Source organism: Medicago sativa, chromosome 3, assembly GCF_051527215.1.
Source record: "Medicago sativa cultivar Bolivia chromosome 3, Bolivia_mono, whole genome shotgun sequence".
NCBI lineage: Eukaryota > Viridiplantae > Streptophyta > Magnoliopsida > Fabales > Fabaceae > Medicago > Medicago sativa.
The window spans coordinates 47,670,484-47,692,419 of record NC_140751.1 but is presented as its reverse complement, the minus strand read 5'-3'; the positions used below and the strand labels follow the sequence as shown (position 1 = coordinate 47,692,419).

The following is a 21,936-nucleotide window of genomic DNA, read 5'->3' as shown; positions in this document are numbered from 1 at the left end:
AAAATGATATAATTATCACATAAAATTACATATTGAAAGAATGCAGTTTTTATAATAATCCCTTTGTGTTTCCAGATCTTAATGATAGATGTATATTTTTAGTGTGCTTTGATTTTGAAAGAGTTAATGTTCCTTGATATGAATGATATAAAAAGAGAGTCTAGTTTGATTATCTTGCACCATAATTACTAGTTTGTTTTCTTTTATGTATAGCATAGACTTCTTCATTCTGTTTTTACAAAGTTCTCTTTATTACTTTCAATACATTGACAATAATGAATAAGATATCTATATAAATTAAATCAACTCTGGCATATTTGATTTTCTATTTTATAAACTAAATTACATTCTAATTTTGCACATGCATTGTATTAATTTTTGTGAGATATATGTAGTTAGTTTAATTATACTTGTATTATGCATGTCAATTGATCAGAAAAATGATGTAATTTATGATGCTGAACCAATATCGTGCATACTTCCCAAAGGGCTTTCAGATGAATTGATGAACAATTGGAAAATTAAGGAGAAACCAAGAACCAATGGCCGGATTGATAGGGTATGTTATCAATTTTATCAATGATGTTCTTATGTTCTTTGTACAAAAGGATGCTGTATCTTGTTCGTAAGCACAATTATTTTATTAATTCCTTTAAAATATAGTCTCATACATCAAAATCACCCCTCTTTTTCAATGTGAATTTTTTGAATTCCCTTTGCCTGTAATTTTGTTGGAGCCATTCGTTGAACACACCTCATACACCGAGTCCACATGCCTGTCATAAACTACTTTAAGGATTGTCAATGTCCACACACCACCACTCGCGGGTCGTTTAATGTATTTTGTCTATAATCTCACATTGCATGGAAACTTCCTTGAATGTCACACATCTCATAAGTCCTATAAGTCAATCATGATTAAGTACAAACTTTTCATATTATTAACAACCGTAAAAAATATGCATATTATCCCCATAGGTAGTACAACAAATTCCTATATCTGCACATACTCCTCACCCCCTACAATTTTAGTATAATTTTATACTTGATTCATGTGTTCTTATTACTTGGAAACATATGCTACTACCTTCAAGTTGAATATGTCTCTTATAGGGTATTTTTTATACCATAATTTGAGGTTTAAAGTGTAACATTTAGTTTTATTAAAAGATATCCCTCTCAAATCGATGTAGTTTGGGATAAGAAATGAAATAGATTCTCAGTAGTGATGATTAAGGATCATGAGTGTGAAAAGTAATGAGTAGTTCACAATTCATGTTTGTAAGAGGTTCCTATCATGCTTGTAGGAAAATCAACCATACGATTATATTGAAATAACATTCAAATTTGAGGAAATGCAACTTTGTTTTCGGCAGAGTGGGCCATAAGAAATCCATAGTTACACATGCTTAACTTGGTGGACTTGTACGATTGGAGACCTTCTTGGTACGTAGATTTACATAAAGTGTGTAAGCAAGGATTAAAAATGCTAAAAATATTTATGTAGGTTTCAAAGAATAATCATACATCCTCCCTTTTTTTGTGAATGAAAATCAAGCATCCTAAAAGTAGCCTATTAATTCAACCATGAAAAATATTTATACACTTAAGAACCGTGTGGATTAAACCATATTCAAGTACAAATGCAGAAATAAAAAATTTAGACAACGAAAGTACACAAATAACTTTCATACAATTTCACCTATAGATTGGACATTCTCATTTTGATGTGGTGCTGACAAGTTGACATTCTCATTTTAGGGGTTTTTGACGATTGGGTGGTTTTTTTTTGAGTGGTTATGGTGCGTAGCAGTCAGTAGGTGATTAAATTTTGTTTCTATGATCAGTCGTGAGAAAGTCTGATGGATTTGACATTGATTTAGGTGTTGACTTTATTTTGGTGGTTATATTTCTTATTGGTGTTCAAGGTAGCCCTCAGTTTAGGCAGTGTCTGTATTGGTGTTCTAATGGTGTTTTCTTTTAGGTGTTCTGGCGCTTTTATTTTGTAGTTTTTGTATGTTGGTATCTGTTCTTGTGCAGAGACTTTGTTATTAATGATATTTGTCGTTCAAAAATAAGCTATGAAGCCAATTTTATTCTATAAGAACTAAATAATTTTCACCTAAATTCTAAGTTTTTATAGATGAGAATATTAGTGGTTCCATAACCACTTTGATATGACCCAAATTATTATTATATCAACATCTTAAACATGTCTTCTTATATTTTCTTATTGGCATGATCAATATTTAATTAATTAATGTTGTGTTGCAAACATATCATCATAAAAATGGAAAGTTTACTTTAAGGTCCATGAAAGCTGTTGAGAGATACGAGATTTTAGGAATACTTCCAGAACGTAAAAGGAAAATGGAAGTAAAAGGAAAAGGAGTTATCATTGCTGCCGACAATGAAATGAATGTGAGTACACTCTTTTTATTTAAATATATAAAATCTCAGCACTTATGTTGATATGCAATGTTTTACCTTGTAAGTTTTTTTTTATTTACCAAATGTTTAACATTTTTAGTTACAACAAAATAATATGATATCATAAATATTTCAGGAAAGATTTCCTAAGAATAGAAAATAAGAACCACTAACCACTCTCAATAATATTTAAGACATTTTTAAAGATTAAATATTAGAAACTTTATTTTGACTTCACTTTCAACGATTAATTTATTTATAGAAACTAAATACTAAAAAGTTTATTTTGAGTTTATTTTGACTTAACTTTCAACGATTATTTTATTTAGGGTTAATTAAGTAAATGGTCCCTATAAATATTCAGAATTTTGTTTTTAGTCCTTACAAAATAAAATCACACTTTTTAGTCCCTATAAAATTTTCCATCAGCATTTTTAGTCCCTATAAATTTTTCCCTCAGCATTTTTAGTCCTTGTAAAAAAATTTCATCAATATTTTTGGTCTCTAAAATGCTTAAGGAAAATGTCACAGGGACTAAAAAATGTGATTTTATTTTGTAAGGACTAAAAACAAAACTGTGAATATTTATAGGGACTAAAAACTTAATTAACCCTTTTATTTATAGAAACAAAAGTTCATATTAGAAACAATTTTTATAGTTTCTTTTAGAAATAGAAGTTCAACGCAATATATATAATTCTTGACTAAATTTATAAATGATTAAAATGGTGCAGCCTGGCCAAATCAATAGCTCTTATAGCTCTTGATAACTCAGGAGCTACCATTACTAGTGTTTTCAGCAAAAGAAAGAAGATCAGAATCTTTGTTTCTAAATATTCCACATCAGCTCCAAGTTGCTATATGTAACACTAATTTTCAGCTTCAATGAATTTCATAGTTTACTATAAAAAATAAAAAATAAAGAATATTTTGAAAATTCAACATTGTCGTGTTTTGAGTATTAGAAATTTAAGAAAATTCTTAGTTATGACTGACATATACATTTTATTACTAGTTATATAAATTTCCAATATGTACTATCAATATAAATTTGGTAAGATAACATCTTAATTTCATTTTTATGTATTTTAATATTTTTGCTTTAAAAAATTTCAGGAGAGTCTTGCAGGGAAACAAAGAAAAGATAAGGAAAATATGCCAATCCATGTTGAAGAGTTTTTGGCGGAAGCCCACTACAACTTACTTCATTGGTTTGACCAATAGAAATTTGGTCATATATTGTTATGATTTCAATAAATCTCCGTTGGTTAAGGTGACACAAAACTAGAATATTTACTTGAGATAAACAATATATATTTTTTTATATTTAGTGTTGGATTTTGTTATTTTTGGTGGATATGAATGTATGTTATTGCTGACTTTAAAATCTTATCTCATAGCCATTGTGGTGTGTTTGCCTCCTCCAACTGAGTTTAGGTTGAATTAGTGGGTACTTGAAACGACACCATATCAAACAACCAAATAGGCGTAGAATGAGTGAATACTTGAATAATGAAAGGTTCATTATTTGTAGGTGATATGTTATACGAAGGGTGAGATAATATGTCTTCTAATACCTATAGTATGTAGTAGGGTATTCATGGTGCAATATAGATCAGTTTTTTTGCCAAAAAGATATTTGATCCAAAATAAAAATCGCATGCAGTTCGGTTCAGCTTGGATGATTATTCTAAAGAAATTTAATCTGATCTAAATATAACATGTTATTTTTTATTAATATTAATATTTCTCATAAGATAAATGATACGTTTGATGCAAATTATATTAAAAAATTAACATTACAAAACAAAAATGATCTATTATATTAACATATGAAAGAGTATTAATATAGATTAAATTAATGTAGTATATAAGATTAAAAATCAACAAATAATATATTACTACAATATATAATACTAATAAAATAATAAATATGTATTAAAATTTACTTTTGTGGTTTGTTTCGGTTTGGTTTGATTTTGAAAAAGTAATCTGAAATCCTAACTAATCCTAGCGGTTTTTACAAAACAACATACAATGGCATAAAAAAAATATTCGATTTTTATAGTTTTATTTAGGATCGGTTTGATTTTAAATAACTTTAATATTTAGAGGTTGATGTACAATATTAATTGTGGAGTTTAGATGTTAGATAAATAAGTACATTAATAATTAATTACGATCAACATTAATCTCTTAGAAGGGAAATCTTTACATAGCAAAAAAGCCTTCCCCACAAATTTATGATCATGACATGTTTCTTTCATAAACAAGAGACTGCTTTAATTTTTTTTTATTGGAAATCGTGGCGGGTCACCGGCCAATTAAAACCATTTGTTGGACAATTGTGAAATAGGTTTTCACTCTATGTATCATTTCCCAAGTAGAAATTGTACTCTACCCAATAAAAATTCCAATACATCAACTCCTATCAAGGTATTATAAGAGATTGGCATACCATTTATAAAATAGACAAGGGTATCCCAATATTTCCTCACGAACTAATTCCAAGAGAAATGTTCATACAAATCGGTGGTGGAGGAGGGCCTTTAGGGCCTAGGTTGGCCACGGGCCACCCCACTAAAAAATTTAAATTTTCTTATAGGAAAAATTATTAAAATATGCTTAACTTTTAAACAAAATTATCTTGTTATCATCCTTTCTGTAACACCCTAATTCCCAACGTTTATTTAATAAATAATGCGAGTAAATTTAATTCAAAAAGAATGTTACGTCTATTCATCAAAAATTCATTCAACACATAATTATTTTGTCATAATTCGGAGTACAGAAAATACTTAAAATTGTTCCATAAAATAAGCAAATCTGGTCCTCAACTATTATTGTAAAAACTAACATAAAGATTTCAAATACTTAAACTTCATAGAAATTGACATTCAAAGTTTGACCCAACCCTAGAGTTACAGGTCAGAGCACGTATTTATTCGACTATGCAAATAACAGAACTATAGCTACGGAAGTATATTCCCGTTGCAATCTTCTAAGCATCCCGCAGCCTAGGGCTCCTCGTCCTGAGTATATGTACCCCAAGAGTACAAACACCAATATACACATCACAACAAAGGGGTGAGAATATTCATCCTAATTAATAAATTGGCATAAATGAAATAATACAATAGTCATAACATCGTTGGTCATCTTTTGCAATTGTAATCATAAAATTACAACATCATTATACAACATCAGCAAGTTCATCAGCTCACACCATCATCACATTTATCACATACATTTCGAACGACACACACACACACACATATATGAGACATGATCCGTTGGCACCAGGTGTAAGTCGAAAGACTTACACCAAATCTGAGTCGTTGATATTAATTGATCCTATGGTTTATATCTTTTAATAAAAGAGTGCATGTTACTACTATGTTTTGTTTAATTATATTACGCTAACCCTCTCCTTTTCTTCTATGGCGGCAACACGAATGAACACAACTGGGAGAAAATTACTTTGTATTACCATGAAATCGATTATTTATGTTGCCAAGGAACTGCACACAACGAGGAGAAAAACTCCTTTGCTTGCAAAATTTTAAAGCATAAATTTTTTTCCTTGATGAATTGACAACGTTCATATTTAATAATTGATCATATGTTTCAAGAATCAATCAATTGAAGGTGAATAGTAGAAAAAATAAGACATCCGTTTTTTTATTTTATTTCCAGGGAGTTCCTCATACAAATGGAGCAATTTCTTTTATGATAAAAAATTGGGGATATGTGTCCCAGGCAGAAGAAAAGAAAAGAACTAAGGAAACAAATCAAGGCTTGTTTGTCCATGGAGACGAAATGGAGAGGAAAGGGAATAACGTAATGTGATGACGATGAACATACTCGGTTTTTTATTGTCTGTGTTGCATCACTTGCTTCTATTTTGTTGAGATAGAATTAGCCATTAGATTAAATATTAACAACGGTTGAGTTTTGGTGTAAGCCTTTCGACTTACACTTGGTGTCAATGGATCCTGCCTATATATATATCATGTACACACATATATTGCACATAGATCACATATACATCATATACACCTAACATGAGACATATGCAACTATATTTCTTCTCTAGATCTATATGCTTACTGGTACCGGAACCTATCGTCTTTATGATATATGTCAGAGTTGTGTTATAGAACATACACCTGGCTTTCGTCTTTATGCAATATGTTATGATGCATGCAGACTCACTAATCACCATACAACAAATATATCATCATTCATTCTGTTGGAACAAAATGTATTTAACAATGAACCTTAAAGAGTTTTGATGATAACAAGGTATTAAAAATTGTAAATTGGACTAGCTAATATTTGTTCAAGTGTACAAGACCATAGTTAAATTTTTACATCATTGATTGGATCTGAATGAGCAAATAAAGAGCAAAAGAAATCAACGAAATTGAAGCTTAGACGCTCCTGAAGGCAATATACTCCTGAAGACAAAAAGCGCTCCTGAAGTCAAGATGCTCCTGAAGAGAGTAAAGTGCTCCTGAAGACTAAAGCGCTCCTGAAGAATAGTGCTCCTGAAGACTGGAAGTCCTGAAGCGCCACGTCATCATCAGAAGCTACAACATCAAAAGCTGCCTCATCAGAAGCCATTTCACCAGAAGCTGAAGATCAACTGGATTTGCAAAATTCAAGGATTCAAGAGTTGTTTCATGGATCAAAATTCATCAAAGGACAACAGAAGATTAGTGGAACTTTGCAACGGTCATTTCAAAGGTGTTTGAAGGCGTGCTTGCAATTTGGACGAAAGCGTTGACGTTGTATTATTGTACGAACTGTACAACCACCTTCTCCACTACTCTGTTTTGTGTCCACGCTACAAGACAAGAAAACAGCTCCAGAATACGGCTTCGCCTGCAAAGATGTTCCTTTGGATTAGGAATGGATTTCAAATTCATAGGACAACAACCAAATCAGGCAAAAGATCATTGGTGAAAGATCAAGCCTCAACAACGACACTTTGATGTGCTGGCAATTTCACAACGTCTCTTTCACACCTCTATATAAAGGAGTGAAGAACTAGAGATTTGGCAATGTTGAACGAAAGACTCACAACATTTTTACAAGTTCCAAACTTCTGCTGAAATTGTTCTGCATTCACTTAGAATTTCTGTGTCTAAAGGTTTCATCTTAGAAATTCTTAAGTTATTGAGTTTGTATCTGATTTGTATTGTGAGCACCTTTGATTGTATATCAAGTGTTTAACCTCAAAAAATACACATTAGTTGGAGATATTGGCTTGTGGAGTGATGGTACTCTGTCTTGGAGTCTTACATGGCGTAAAAATATGTTTATTTGGAGGTGTGAATTAATTTCTAGCTTGTTGGGAGTGATTGATGGCTTTAGGGGTGGCGATGAGGATGATGCGTGGCGGTGGCAACCGGATGAGGGAGGCGGATTTTTGGTCCACTCAAGTTATAAGGTGTTAGAGGTTTATTGTTACAAGAGGGTGAGTCGAGTAGGCTGGAAGAGGTGGTGTATGATTATCCTTGGAAGATCCCGACCTCCTCAAAAGTAGTGGCTTTCACTTGGACTCTACTCCTTGAATGGATTCCCACTAGAGTCATTCTTGCTATTCGTAATATGTTGAATTCAGAAGCTTAAAACAATTGTATGATGTGTGATAGGGGAGTGAAATCCGAAAATCACTGTTTTTTTGTATTTAGAGGTGGTGGACAGATTTGGTTTAAGGTGATGAGGTGGCTTGATTTTAGTACTTTATTACCCCTTTGAATCTATCAGTGCACTTGGATTGTTGGAGTAATGAGGTGAGGATAAAAAAAACCATAGAAAATGTTTTTGGTTAATTTGGCATGCATCCATTTGGGTAGTTTGGAAGGAGCGAAATTAGAATCTTTAACAATCAGTCCAATGGGTAGTTTCGATGAGTTGGTGGAAGACATTAAAGTTTTATCTTAGCATTGGAGTCTTAGTAGATTAAAGAGAACAACTTGTTGGAGTAATGGAGTTAGAATCCTATAGAATACATGAATAAGAGACAAGACTTTGTTTTTCTTTAAGCTTGCAAGGGTGCCTGCTTTTGACCTTGTGGCTAGTTTTTTTTTTTTTTGTTCTTTCCCTTGGGTTGTTATTTCGTTTTGGGTCGCCACTCAATTTTAGCAAAGGGCGTGTATTCTATTGGAACTTGTAACTTTGTTTAGTCTCCTTTGTTATTTTTATGCAAGGAACTTATGAATAAAATTTATGTTGATTTCAGCAAATTATTTATTTTGGGTCAAAACAAATCTCAAACAAGGTTGACTCATATTGTAAATTTACTGAATTTCAATAATGGTTTTCTTCCTTTTAATTATCCGGGGATGCCAATTTTCATAGGTAAGCCAAAGGTGATCCATTTACAACCAATAGCCAATAGGATAAAGATGGAACTATTTGCTTAGAAAGCATCACTCCTTTCAATGGCTAGAAGAGTACAACTGGTAATATTAGTTATTCAAAGCATATGGATATACACCATTTCAATATATTCTTGGTTAGTATCTTTGCTTAAAGAGATTGGAAAATGAATGAGGAACTTCATATGGAGTGGAGACGTTACATAGAGGGAAATGGTAACAATTGAAGGCTCTAGCTAGTTTTTATGATGATTCGAGCGACCATTTCATCATTCTTCCGACTACGTCAGGGCGACCCAAAATTTGCCTTATGGGATGATCGGTTCTGACGACAATAGTGTGTGCCAAGAAGTATTGTCGTAGTCTTCGAACGGCAGTAACTAAGGCGAAGGCTACCTTTTCTATCTTTTGGTACCTCATTTCAGCTAACTTTCCTATGTCTCTATGATGAGGACGGCGCTGACCGCTTCAGAAGAGACAGAGAGGTAAAGATACATTGTTTCACCCTCGTCGGGTCTTGACAACACCGGTGGTTCGGAGAGTGAGTCTTTTAGATGCTTGAGCGCTTTTTTGCATTCATCTGTCCACTCGAACGTGGTTTCCTTCCACAAGAGTTTGAAGAAAGGCAACACGTGTTGAGCGGATTTGGCGAGGAATCGAGAGAGTGAGGTTAACATCCCGTTGAGAGTTTGGATGCACTTTTTTTTTTGGGAGTAGGGAGTTCTGTAAATGCTCGGCATTTGTCCGGATTGGGCTCGTTTCCTCGCTCTGTTAGATAGAAGCCGAGGAGTTTACCCGCTTGGACTCCAAATGTGCATTTCTCAGGATTTAATCTCATATTGTATTTTTTTTGTTTGTTCGAATACTCTTTTGAGATGGGCGGCATGATCGATTTCCTGCTTAGATTTTACGATCATGTCGTCCATGTATACCTCAAGAATATCGCCCATAAGTTCTTTGTTGTATACCTTGTTCATCATGCGTTGATAAGTAACGCCCGCGTTTCTTCGTCATTTTTAGCCAAGGTATCTGATTGTACCCATAATAGGCGTCCATAAATGACAAGAGTTTATAGCCAGACGAATTATCAACCAATTTATCTATGTTAGGAAGAGGATATGTATCTTTAGGGCAAGCGCTATTAAGATCGGTAAAATCAACACACATACGCAATTTTCCAATTCCATTAGATTTCTTAAAAGTACGTTTGAGAGCCAAGTTGTGTACTTGGCTTGGGAAATGAAATTTGCCATCAGGAATTGGGTGAAGGATTTCCACGTTGAGTGGGTCCTTCTTTTCCTTCTTCAGCTCTTTCCGCTCTGACTTTGTGAAGCACGGATCGAGCTCGATCAAGTTAGAGTCCAGAATACTCGCAACAGTTTTCCCCTCGTCCATAAAGGACTATTCTGGAATGGAAACCGAGTTCAAGAGTTTATTTTCCTATAGGAAGCATCTTCGGGCAGCCTCGATGTCACCGTGCAAGGTTGTTATTGTGCTGCTGTCCGCATGATACTTTAATTTCAACTGGGCAGTTGAGTATGCGGCCCAAAGCTGCGCCAGTCCAATCCTCCATATGATGCAGTTATAGAGGGAGGTGCAGTCGATCACCAAGAATGGGATCTTTATTGTCTTCGTCCCTATCCCTTACCCGAAGGTTGCGAGAAGTTCCATGTAACCCCACGATTTGGTGGAAGATCCGTTGAAACCGTAAACTTCGGTTCCAACATAGGGAGCGAGGTTGCTCTCCGTCAGCTGGAGAGTCTTTAACAACCCGGTGTACATGATGTCGCAAGAGGCCCATGTGTCTATTAGGACTCTCCTGATATCGAAGTTGGCCATCCCAACTATATCAAGCAACGGGATGGCTGAGTTTGGTGCTACTGCGATTCATGGTCGTAGAAGGCCAACGGTGGTCACTCCCCAGATTTTCGCCCGGTTTGGACCAGATGGTTGACGCTTAAAAACTCCTTAAACTTCCTCTTCATGCTTCCTACAGAGAGCGGAGAGGTCCCTCCGATGACGATGTTGGCAGTAGGGAAGTGTTCCCGCAATCACGTATATGGAGTTACATCCATGTGCTCAGGGAATGTGTTAATCTGTTCGACCGCCATGGCGACAACCATATTGTAACAGCCCGATTTTCAAAACAGGAGTGCATTTTTTTTCTTTTTAAAACAACTAATTGCCATGCACTAAAGGTTTCAGGATTGTCTTTAATTTAAAATCAGAGTAAGTAAAACATTTTGAAAGCATTGCCAACAATACAATCTGAATCAAATGTCACATTTTATAAAACAATATCATGCAATGAGCTTTTACTATCAAATCATGCACTACATAAAATAATGTTCGAGTATTCATTTCTCATGGTAGTATCATTTACAGCGGTGCCCAAACAAAAGAAGTAAAATTACATAAACATAAGACACCACCAGTAAAACATCTAAGCTGATCCTTAACTCTGAACTGGGATGACATGGTACAAGATCCCACCAATGGTATCAAGCCTGACTGTCAAACTGCTACACCTCCAAAGCCTTTGCTATTCCCGCAAAGCACACTCCCTATTTGGATATGGGGCAAAGCCCGATCCACGGATTAATGTAAAGGGTCACGATCTAATAACAACATAATTACAAAAATACTGAAGACATAACATACTAGCATGGTAAATAGCATCAACATAAACATTCCTCACACAAAATATAATGATGCACAATTAGCCTAGCAAATGCAGACTCAATACGAGTATGACACCTATCACGGGTCGTCACATGAAACTGATTCCGAGATTGAATATCGCCACATAGGCCACCACAGGGGTGTTACATTCAAATGACTCTAGACTTTGAATACCACCACAAAGGCCACCACTAAGGTGTTATCACCACAAAGGCCACCATAGAGGTGTTACATTCAAATGACTCCAGAATAGATCAAGCCATACAGGCTGAATAACGCCACAAAGGCTACACCACGAAGGCATGTACACCACAAAGGCTAGAAAATGCCACACAGGCTAAACAATGACGATTACAACTTTTAACATATCAACAGACATTTCATATATTTATTCACAAATCATATGAAAACAAAGCACATCACCATATCATAATCACATATTCACACAATAGCACATAAACCATCAAGGCATTTAAGTAACTATGGTGTTTAAGAAAGTGCCCCTTACCTGAGCAAAGCATTCCTTACAACGTACTGCTCTACACTCGTAAGCATCTACAACAGGAACGTCTCTAAACCCTCGAGCTAAGTATCCTAACAGATACAATAACTTAGGTAAATATCGGCTCTAAAGCTTTCTACCCATTCTAGGTGAAATTTCAACACGCTCCGAAATACGATCAATTTAATATTTCCAAAAAGTTCAATAAAATATTTTCCAAAATAACTTTTGTCTCGAAATCCTTCAAAACACTCAATGACCATAAACTTGCCAAAAGTGAGTCTAGGAAACTCTTTTCCATAAGAAACTTTTATTTCAAATACCAAATTTATACAAATCATTTTGTTCTCAAGACAAATATCACAGTAGAGACACTTTTGAAATATCTCCAAAATACTTATCCGTTTTGAAACATTTTTTCAAAACCACTAAAAAAAAAATAAGATAAAATGAATTTGACGAATTTTCGACAGAGTCTCCTTTGTGTTTACATCGCATACCAGAGCCTCTGGCTCAGTCAACCTAACACAAATTCACAGACAAAATATTTTCACCACTCAACAGTTCAAACATAAAAATATTCGAACTCTGATAGTGTCAGCAGTCACTTCCAGCGTCAGCTCAGACACATTATTTTCAGAAAGTCATAATAAATTCATTCGTCGTCGGAACGTTGCAAACCATAGGTCCATTTCGACCGTCTCGACGACGCGAATCCACTTCTAAACTCATTTTCACAATTTAACAGTTTTAAAATGACGAAAATACCCTTGCACGGTTCAGCCCTTTCGTCCAGACAACATCTTTCAAAAACTAATCGGTTGAATCAACTTGTTTTCTCGTCTAAAGCATATATATCAAATAAAATTTACATTTCAACACTTTTTCAAGAACACTAAAATTTTAAAATGAACGGATCGTAAATTTTCTTTCAGATCTATACTCATACGAACTTACCCAACAACATTAATACATAACATCACGCAAGAAAATCGAAACTCGACACCTTACACCCACAAATGCTCAAAACCGAGATTTAAAAGAGGAAAACAGGGAGGAATACCTCATCTATTGACTGTGAATCACGCGTGAGAAGATAGGAATCGTCAAGGGCTTCGTTTTGATATCTCGTTTGCGCGATTCGGACAAGAAACGAAGAAGTTACGGCCCCGGAACGGTGGAGGAAAGAAAAGTTGCGGAAATGAGAGAGAGAAGAGAGAGAAAGTCTTGATTTTTTTGATAAAAAGTGGCATGAAGCTCTATTTATAGAGTTTTGGTTTTGGAAATAAACCAGACCCGGTTCTCGCGGTTCAAGACACACGTAACTGACAAAGTTCTATCCTAACTCTGATGAACTTCTAACCAGTCTCAAACATCTTAGAATTGTCTCCTTACTCAAAAACCACTATTCATTCTCTAATATTTTCTTTTCGAAATTTTTCTCAACCAACAGATATGATGTTGCTAAATTCCCAAAACGAATAGTAAATTCCCTAGATGAATATAATGACTCTCAAGGTCCATTAATATTTCATTTGCAGGCGAATTCATATTTGATTCTACCTGAATCCCCAAACTCGCAAAAATGCTCAACAAGATTAAGAAAACACATACTCATGCATTCCCCTTAACTCAAGTCACAAAAACATAGTCATTCTTAACAAACATCATGAAAATCATACTCAATCACCCAGAATAGAAAAACAATATATGTGAGTCATTCCTAGATCTCACATAACTAACTTGCTCTTCAAGTTGAAACAAACAATGAAGTGTCCAGATTTCTTGAAGTTGAAACAAACTTCCTGATCTTATTTTCTTAAGCCTTTGTAACCACTGCCTCTGCCCAATAACTTCTTGTTCTTCTTTGCCAAATACTGAAGTCTATTGGAGAGCATAGCCATTTCTTCAATAACATCAGGATCTTCATCAGAATCTCCAGCAGGAGACTCATCTTCAGATTCATTTGCTTTGACAGCTTTTAAAGACTTTCCTTTAGATTTTAGTGAAATAGGTTTTGGCCTTCTAATAGGTTCTTGCTTATTTAGACCAATCTCATGACATTTGAGAGAGCTGATAAGATCTTCAACACTTAGAGTATTTAGATCCTTAGCTTCCTCAATAGCAAGTAAGCTCCTTAGAATCTTATTCACATGATCATAAGCTACGTAGCTTTTCTTCAGAATCTGAAGTCCAAAGACTAGAGTCTGAAACCTTGAGTACCTAGTCTCAAAGTCTTCATCATCCTTCATCGTGAACAACTCATACTGATGAACTAGCATCATAGCTTTAGCTTCTTTGACTTTCTTGTTTCCTTCATAGTTAGAGCACAGAGAAGCAAAAATTGCTTTAGCATTAGTTTTATCATTCATCTTCAAGTACTCTTTGTGAGGTAATGAAGCAACAAGAATGCCTCTGATCTTGTGATGTTTCTTGTACATCTTCTTCTTAGCAGCACTGTGTTTCTTCCTATCAACAACAGCTCATTCTTCATCTACCTCCAAATCATCAACATCATCTTCAAGGACATTCCATAGTTCTTCATCTAAACCCATAATGTAGCTATACATTTTAGTTTTCCATCTAAGAAAGTATCAGTACCATAATAATATGATATGTTTTTCTCAGATCTTGACTGTTACACTGTTAAGTGCTATAACAACATAACTGAAGTGATAAAAATACAAGAAAAGGGGTTTGAATTGTGTTAGCTTTTTCTTTATTTTTTTTAAACTCAGTCTAAAGTCCAGAGTTTGATAGAGTTCAGATTCTGGAACAAAGTTCAGAGTCTAATGCAGCGCATAAAGTAAAGATAGATAAAGAGAAGAGAAAGACACAAGAAATTATACAAGTTCCTTCCACAATTCGGAAGTAGACCTGTCTCCCTTGCACTTCCAAGGAGAGTTCACTAAAACTAGAATCTGATTACAAATGCTCAAGCACACAAGCAAGAGACTTCAAATACTCAAGCACACAAGAAAGAGATTTCATATGCTCAAGCACAAAAGCAAGAGGCTTCTAAACAAACAAAATTACACAGAAAGATGTTTAGTTTGAACACTTAATATACAATCAATGGTGTTCACAATATAAATCAGATACAAACTCTTAAAGACTCTAGAATTTCTAAGATATGAAAGTTTATAAAAAAAATCTAAGTGAACTGATGTGCAACAATTCAGCAGAGTTTTGACACAAGTAAATTTTTGTTGAGTCTCTACAAATCTTCAAGTACTCGTTCCTTTATATAGAGGTATGAGAGATATGTTGTAGAAGTGTCAGCACATCAAAAGAGTCGTTGTTGAAGCTTGATCATCACCAATGATCTGTTGCTTGATTTGGTTAATGTGCTAGGAGGGAATAATTTGAAATCCATTCCTTGTTTTGAGAATTAACCAGCGTAGACACAACTGTAGCAATACTATATGCAAACAAGAGAGTGGAGTAGCGGTTGTACAAATGAACTATTGTCCTTTTCCTTCGCTAGCTCTTTAGTGGATAAGTATTCAATGCCTTCTATTTCCTCTGAAATAGTCGTTGCTTCAGGATTCTATTCCTTTTGCTGACTTATGTCTTCAAATAACCAAATATAGCTAACTCCAGGTTCTTGACTTCAGACTTTGGGTGACTTCAGACTCTGATGGTCTTCAAACTCAGACTTGCAACATAAGCTTCCTTTGTAAATTCCATTGCTCTTGTTTATTCTTCCAGAACCAATAGTTTGTTTTAAGACTTATAAATTTTAGTCTATGGTCCTACACACTTGAACAAATATTAGCATATCCAATTGAACTTTTAATACCTTGTTATCTTCAAGCATCTCTAAAGCATTTGTATGGTAAAAAATTTGCATCTCTAAAGCATTGAAGTCGATTTCAATTTTGGGCCACTGTTTTTTTAGTATTACTTTTCCCACCCTGTTGCCTTCTCGCGCGCCCTGTAAAATTTTCAAAAATGCTCCTTTGCTAACCGGATTACGTAATCCGGACTGCATTAGCACCATGAAAAAAAAGGGCCTAAATGATGGAATTTTGGATTTTGAGGGCGGAGTCCCGTAGGAAATCCCTTCTAAGGGAGTCTAGATCATAAAAACAAAAGGATGAAAGCTAGAAAAATTAATATTGTCCTTACAATGACTATCCATGTTACAAACATGTTCAGAATTGGTGCTGGTGATGTCCGGATTGCATCAGCAACATCAAAAAAGGGTGTTTAGGGAGTGTTCGGATTCTATAATCCGAAAGAATCAAATAGCGCGCCCTATTTTTTGAGATTTTCGGAATTTTTTGGATTACAAAATTCAAATTGGTGACAAATTCATTTTTTTTCACCCTAAAACAAAGGAAAACACCAGTTCGGATTTTAAAATCGGACAAACTCAAGGGCATTTTTGGAAAAAATAGGGTGCACGAGGAAAGACATAGGGTGGGAAAAGTAAAACTTTTTTTTTTGAAGAATTTTAGGCGACTTAATATTGTCTAATTGAGCTAATTACATAAGCCCAAATCATGTTCAAAATGTCCAGTCCATAATGGGATTAGGTTTAAGTAATTTTGGAGTATATATAAGCTTTTGTTTTGTTGGAGACACCCATATATTCATTCAGTTGTTTTCACACTCCATACAAGTTCAATTCTGGAGATCTATTCAACAATTAAGGATCCTATTTTATATTTGAGGTTTGAATTTCTAACGTCAATTTCATTTTTATGATTTAATATATTTTCCTTTTGATTTTCAATCTCTTGATTACAATTTCGTTTCTTTGATTTATTTTGAACGCTTGTTTCGACTATATAGATTTGTAATGTTCAATTCGGCTTAGGTTAATTGAATTTATTTATTTAGACAAATGATATAAATAAATATTAAGGTTTGTAATTTTTTTAGGGGGGTTTCTGTAATATTTTGTAACATGATTGATTGGATTTGACATTTAGATTTACTATGGTTTTGTGATGCTTCTTCCAAAATCAAAGTAAATCAAATTCAAGATTTTTGTGCAGCATGTTCCTGAAATCAGTTGAGATGCTAATGAAATTAATTGGTTCTTAATCAATTAGCTTCATAATCAAATAAGATAATTGAAACATAGAACGAATAACACTAATACCAATTATAGACCCAAACAAAATCTGACAAGCCAGCAAATTGGTTGTTTTGCCAACTCGTGAATTTCATGAATAGCAAACTATTCCATGAAACAAACAAAACCCCCCAATTTATATTTTTATTATTGTTCTTATTCTTGATTATTGATAATTGACATGTCCTTGTGAGAAGACCAAGGTTTAACAACCTTATACTACATTTTTTAAAATCTAATTTTTGATTTTATTTCCCATGACAACAATTAGATCATCGGATAAGTGATGAGATTAATGAGATTATAAAATTTTGATTTTATGAACTATTGGAGTGGAAACCTTGACTACTTTAATCATGGATTATAGTGGATGAAGTCCTTTAATTGCGAAAGAACACTGGAATGAACTAGTCAATCAAATTGATGATGAATCAGATCAATATTTTTCATGTTTTAACTTAATAATGTCTAAACTCGTCTTAAAATGAAGTCTTTTTGATTAAATCTTAAAAATGAAGTTAAACTTAGCATCTTGTTAAGATTAATACTTGTATAAACACTCTCTTGTCTTTATTATAAGTATAACCTCATTTCTTAGATTTATTGAACGACTAATGTATTTGACCAATTCCATAGATAAAATACATCAGTATTCAATGAATTTGAAAATTCAACGTATATGTGTTTATATATTAAGACATTAATATATAGATATATTGTAATATCGATATATACTTTGACTGATATTTATAGATAGACATTATATTTTAATATTTATCTATATACATTGACTACTATATATGTGTATGTATAGACTATTTAATATATTATCTATACTTGACTGATAATCTCTCTCTCTCTCTCTCTCTCTCTCTCTCTCTCACACACACACACAAGGTTACACTCTTTTAAAAGGTATATCATTTTATATTCTAAATGTTAAACAATTTTTAGCCTAACCAATAAAGTTCTCTTTGTTTTGCAATAAGCAGAGTTCATATCCATGGCAGCCAATTCAAATATCGAGACTTCAGTGGAGAAGGTAAATACTAAACTTTAATTTCTAGATTTTTTCAAATATATATATATATATATATATATATGTATATATCTTAGGTCTTTTCGTTTTCGGTTTTCATGTTATCTTTTGCCCTTCAATAAATCATATTTTAATATATGATTTTTTCTCTATAGAGGTTGTAGATGTTTCGTGCTTATCCTCATGGTTCAATCATTGTATATAGATCTATTAAACTTGTTGTTTTTATTTTTTTCGAGTTTATTATATCAAACTTTAAAATATATTGTATATTTTAAAACGGATTTTAATACAATATTTATCAAATTTTTAACGGTGAGATCTCTAAAATAATATCAAAGTCTAACATGGGATGTCCAAAATATGACATGGGGAAGTGATCTAATTGGGGTTGATACACATGCACAGTAATGTATATTATGTCTATGAAATACATACCATACATTATTGAAAATGATATAATTATCACATAAAATTACATATTGAAAGAATGCAGTTTTTATAATAATCCCTTTGTGTTTTCAGATCTTAATGATAGATGTATATTTTTAGTGTGCTTTGATTTTGAAAGAGTTAATGTTCCTTGATATGAATGATATAAAAAGAGAGTCTAGTTTGATTATCTTGCACCATAATTACTAGTTTGTTTTCTTTTATGTATAGCATAGACTTCTTCATTCTGTTTTTACAAAGTTCTCTTTATTACTTTCAATACATTGACAATAATGAATAAGATATCTATATAAATTAAATCAACTCTGGCATATTTGATTTTCTATTTTATAAACTAAATTACATTCTAATTTTGCACATGCATTGTATTAATTTTTGTGAGATATATGTAGTTAGTTTAATTATACTTGTATTATGCATGTCAATTGATCAGAAAAATGATGTAATTTATGATGCTGAACCAATATCGTGCATACTTCCCAAAGGGCTTTCAGATGAATTGATGAACAATTGGAAAATTAAGGAGAAACCAAGAACCAATGGCCGGATTGATAGGGTATGTTATCAATTTTATCAATGATGTTCTTATGTTCTTTGTACAAAAGGATGCTGTATCTTGTTCGTAAGCACAATTATTTTATTAATTCCTTTAAAATATAGTCTCATACATCAAAATCACCCCTCTTTTTCAATGTGAATTTTTTTAATTCCCTTTGCCTGTAATTTTGTTGGAGCCATTCGTTGAACACACCTCATACACCGAGTCCACATGCCTGTCATAAACTACTTTAAGGATTGTCAATGTCCACACACCACCACTCGCGGGTCGTTTAATGTATTTTGTCTATAATCTCACATTGCATGGAAACTTCCTTGAATGTCACACATCTCATAAGTCCTATAAGTCAATCATGATTAAGTACAAACTTTTCATATTATTAACAACCGTAAAAAATATGCATATTATCCCCATAGGTAGTACAACAAATTCCTATATCTGCACATACTCCTCACCCCCTACAATTTTAGTATAATTTTATACTTGATTCATGTGTTCTTATTACTTGGAAACATATGCTACTACCTTCAAGTTGAATATGTCTCTTATAGGGTATTTTTTATACCATAATTTGAGGTTTAAAGTGTAACATTTAGTTTTATTAAAAGATATCCCTCTCAAATCGATGTAGTTTGGGATAAGAAATGAAATAGATTCTCAGTAGTGATGATTAAGGATCATGAGTATGAAAAGTAATGAGTAGTTCACAATTCATGTTTGTAAGAGGTTCCTATCATGCTTGTAGGAAAATCAACCATACGATTATATTGAAATAACATTCAAATTTGAGGAAATGCAACTTTGTTTTCGGCAGAGTGGGCCATAAGAAATCCATAGTTACACATGCTTAACTTGGTGGACTTGTACGATTGGAGACCTTCTTGGTACGTAGATTTACATAAAGTGTGTAAGCAAGGATTAAAAATGCTAAAAATATTTATGTAGGTTTCAAAGAATAATCATACATCCTCCCTTTTTTTGTGAATGAAAATCAAGCATCCTAATAGTAGCCTATTAATTCAACCATGAAAAATATTTATACACTTAAGAACCGTGTGGATTAAACCATATTCAAGTACAAATGCAGAAATAAAAAATTTAGACAACGAAAGTACACAAATAACTTTCATACAATTTCACCTATAGATTGGACATTCTCATTTTGATGTGGTGCTGACAAGTTGACATTCTCATTTTAAGGGTTTTTGACGATTGGGTGGTTTTTTTTTGAGTGGTTATGGTGCGTAGCAGTCAGTAGGTGATTAAATTTTGTTTCTATGATCAGTCGTGAGAAAGTCTGATGGATTTGACATTGATTTAGGTGTTGACTTTATTTTGGTGGTTATATTTCTTATTGGTGTTCAAGGTAGCCCTCAGTTTAGGCAGTGTCTGTATTGGTGTTCTAATGGTGTTTTCTTTTAGGTGTTCTGGCGCTTTTATTTTGTAGTTTTTGTATGTTGGTATCTGTTCTTGTGCAGAGACTTTGTTATTAATGATATTTGTCGTTCAAAAATAAGCTATGAAGCCAATTTTATTCTATAAGAACTAAATAATTTTCACCTAAATTCTAAGTTTTTATAGATGAGAATATTAGTGGTTCCATAACCACTTTGATATGACCCAAATTATTATTATATCAACATCTTAAACATGTCTTCTTATATTTTCTTATTGGCATGATCAATATTTAATTAATTAATGTTGTGTTGCAGACATATCATCATAAAAATGGAAAGTTTACTTTAAGGTCCATGAAAGCTGTTGAGAGATACGAGATTTTAGGAATACTTCCAGAACGTAAAAGGAAAATGGAAGTAAAAGGAAAAGGAGTTATCATTGCTGCCGACAATGAAATGAATGTGAGTACACTCTTTTTATTTAAATATATAAAATCTCAGCACTTATGTTGATATGCAATGTTTTACCTTGTAAGTTTTTTTTTATTTACCAAATGTTTAACATTTTTAGTTACAACAAAATAATATGATATCATAAATATTTCAGGAAAGATTGCCTAAGAATAGAAAATAAGAACCACTAACCACTCTCAATAATATTTAAGACATTTTTAAAGATTAAATGTTAGAAACTTTATTTTGACTTCACTTTCAACGATTAATTTATTTATAGAAACTAAATACTAAAAAGTTTATTTTGAGTTTATTTTGACTTAACTTTCAACGATTATTTTATTTAGGGTTAATTAAGTAAATGGTCCCTATAAATATTCAGAATTTTGTTTTTAGTCCTTACAAAATAAAATCACACTTTTTAATCCCTATAAAATTTTCCATCAGCATTTTTAGTCCCTATAAATTTTTCCCTCAGCATTTTTAGTCCTTGTAAAAAAATTTCATCAATATTTTTGGTCTCTAAAATGCTTAAGGAAAATGTCACAGGGACTAAAAAATGTGATTTTATTTTGTAAGGACTAAAAACAAAACTGTGAATATTTATAGGGACTAAAAACTTAATTAACCCTTTTATTTATAGAAACAAAAGTTCATATTAGAAACAATTTTTATAGTTTCTTTTAGAAATAGAAGTTCAACGCAATATACATAATTCTTGACTAAATTTATAAATGATTAAAATGGTGCAGCCTGGCCAAATCAATAGCTCTTATAGCTCTTGATAACTCAGGAGCTACCATTACTAGTGTTTTCAGCAAAAGAAAGAAGATCAGAATCTTTGTTTCTAAATATTCCACATCAGCTCCAAGTTGCTATATGTAACACTAATTTTCAGCTTCAATGAATTTCATAGTTTACTATAAAAAATAAAAAATAAAGAATA

The 21,936-nt window shown here is 33.0% G+C and overlaps 1 long non-coding RNA gene across 1 annotated transcript; it reads right to left on the bottom strand.

Annotated features, from left to right (window-relative positions):
* Positions 1-11,157: 11,157 nt before the first annotated feature.
* LOC146937831 (uncharacterized) lies at positions 11,158-13,219 on the bottom strand. The gene is made up of 3 exons (XR_015033324.1): positions 13,067-13,219; positions 12,010-12,095; positions 11,158-11,383 (listed from the first exon to the last, which is right to left on the bottom strand). It is a non-coding gene; the product is annotated as an uncharacterized LOC146937831 (long non-coding RNA).
* Positions 13,220-21,936: the final 8,717 nt, after the last annotated feature.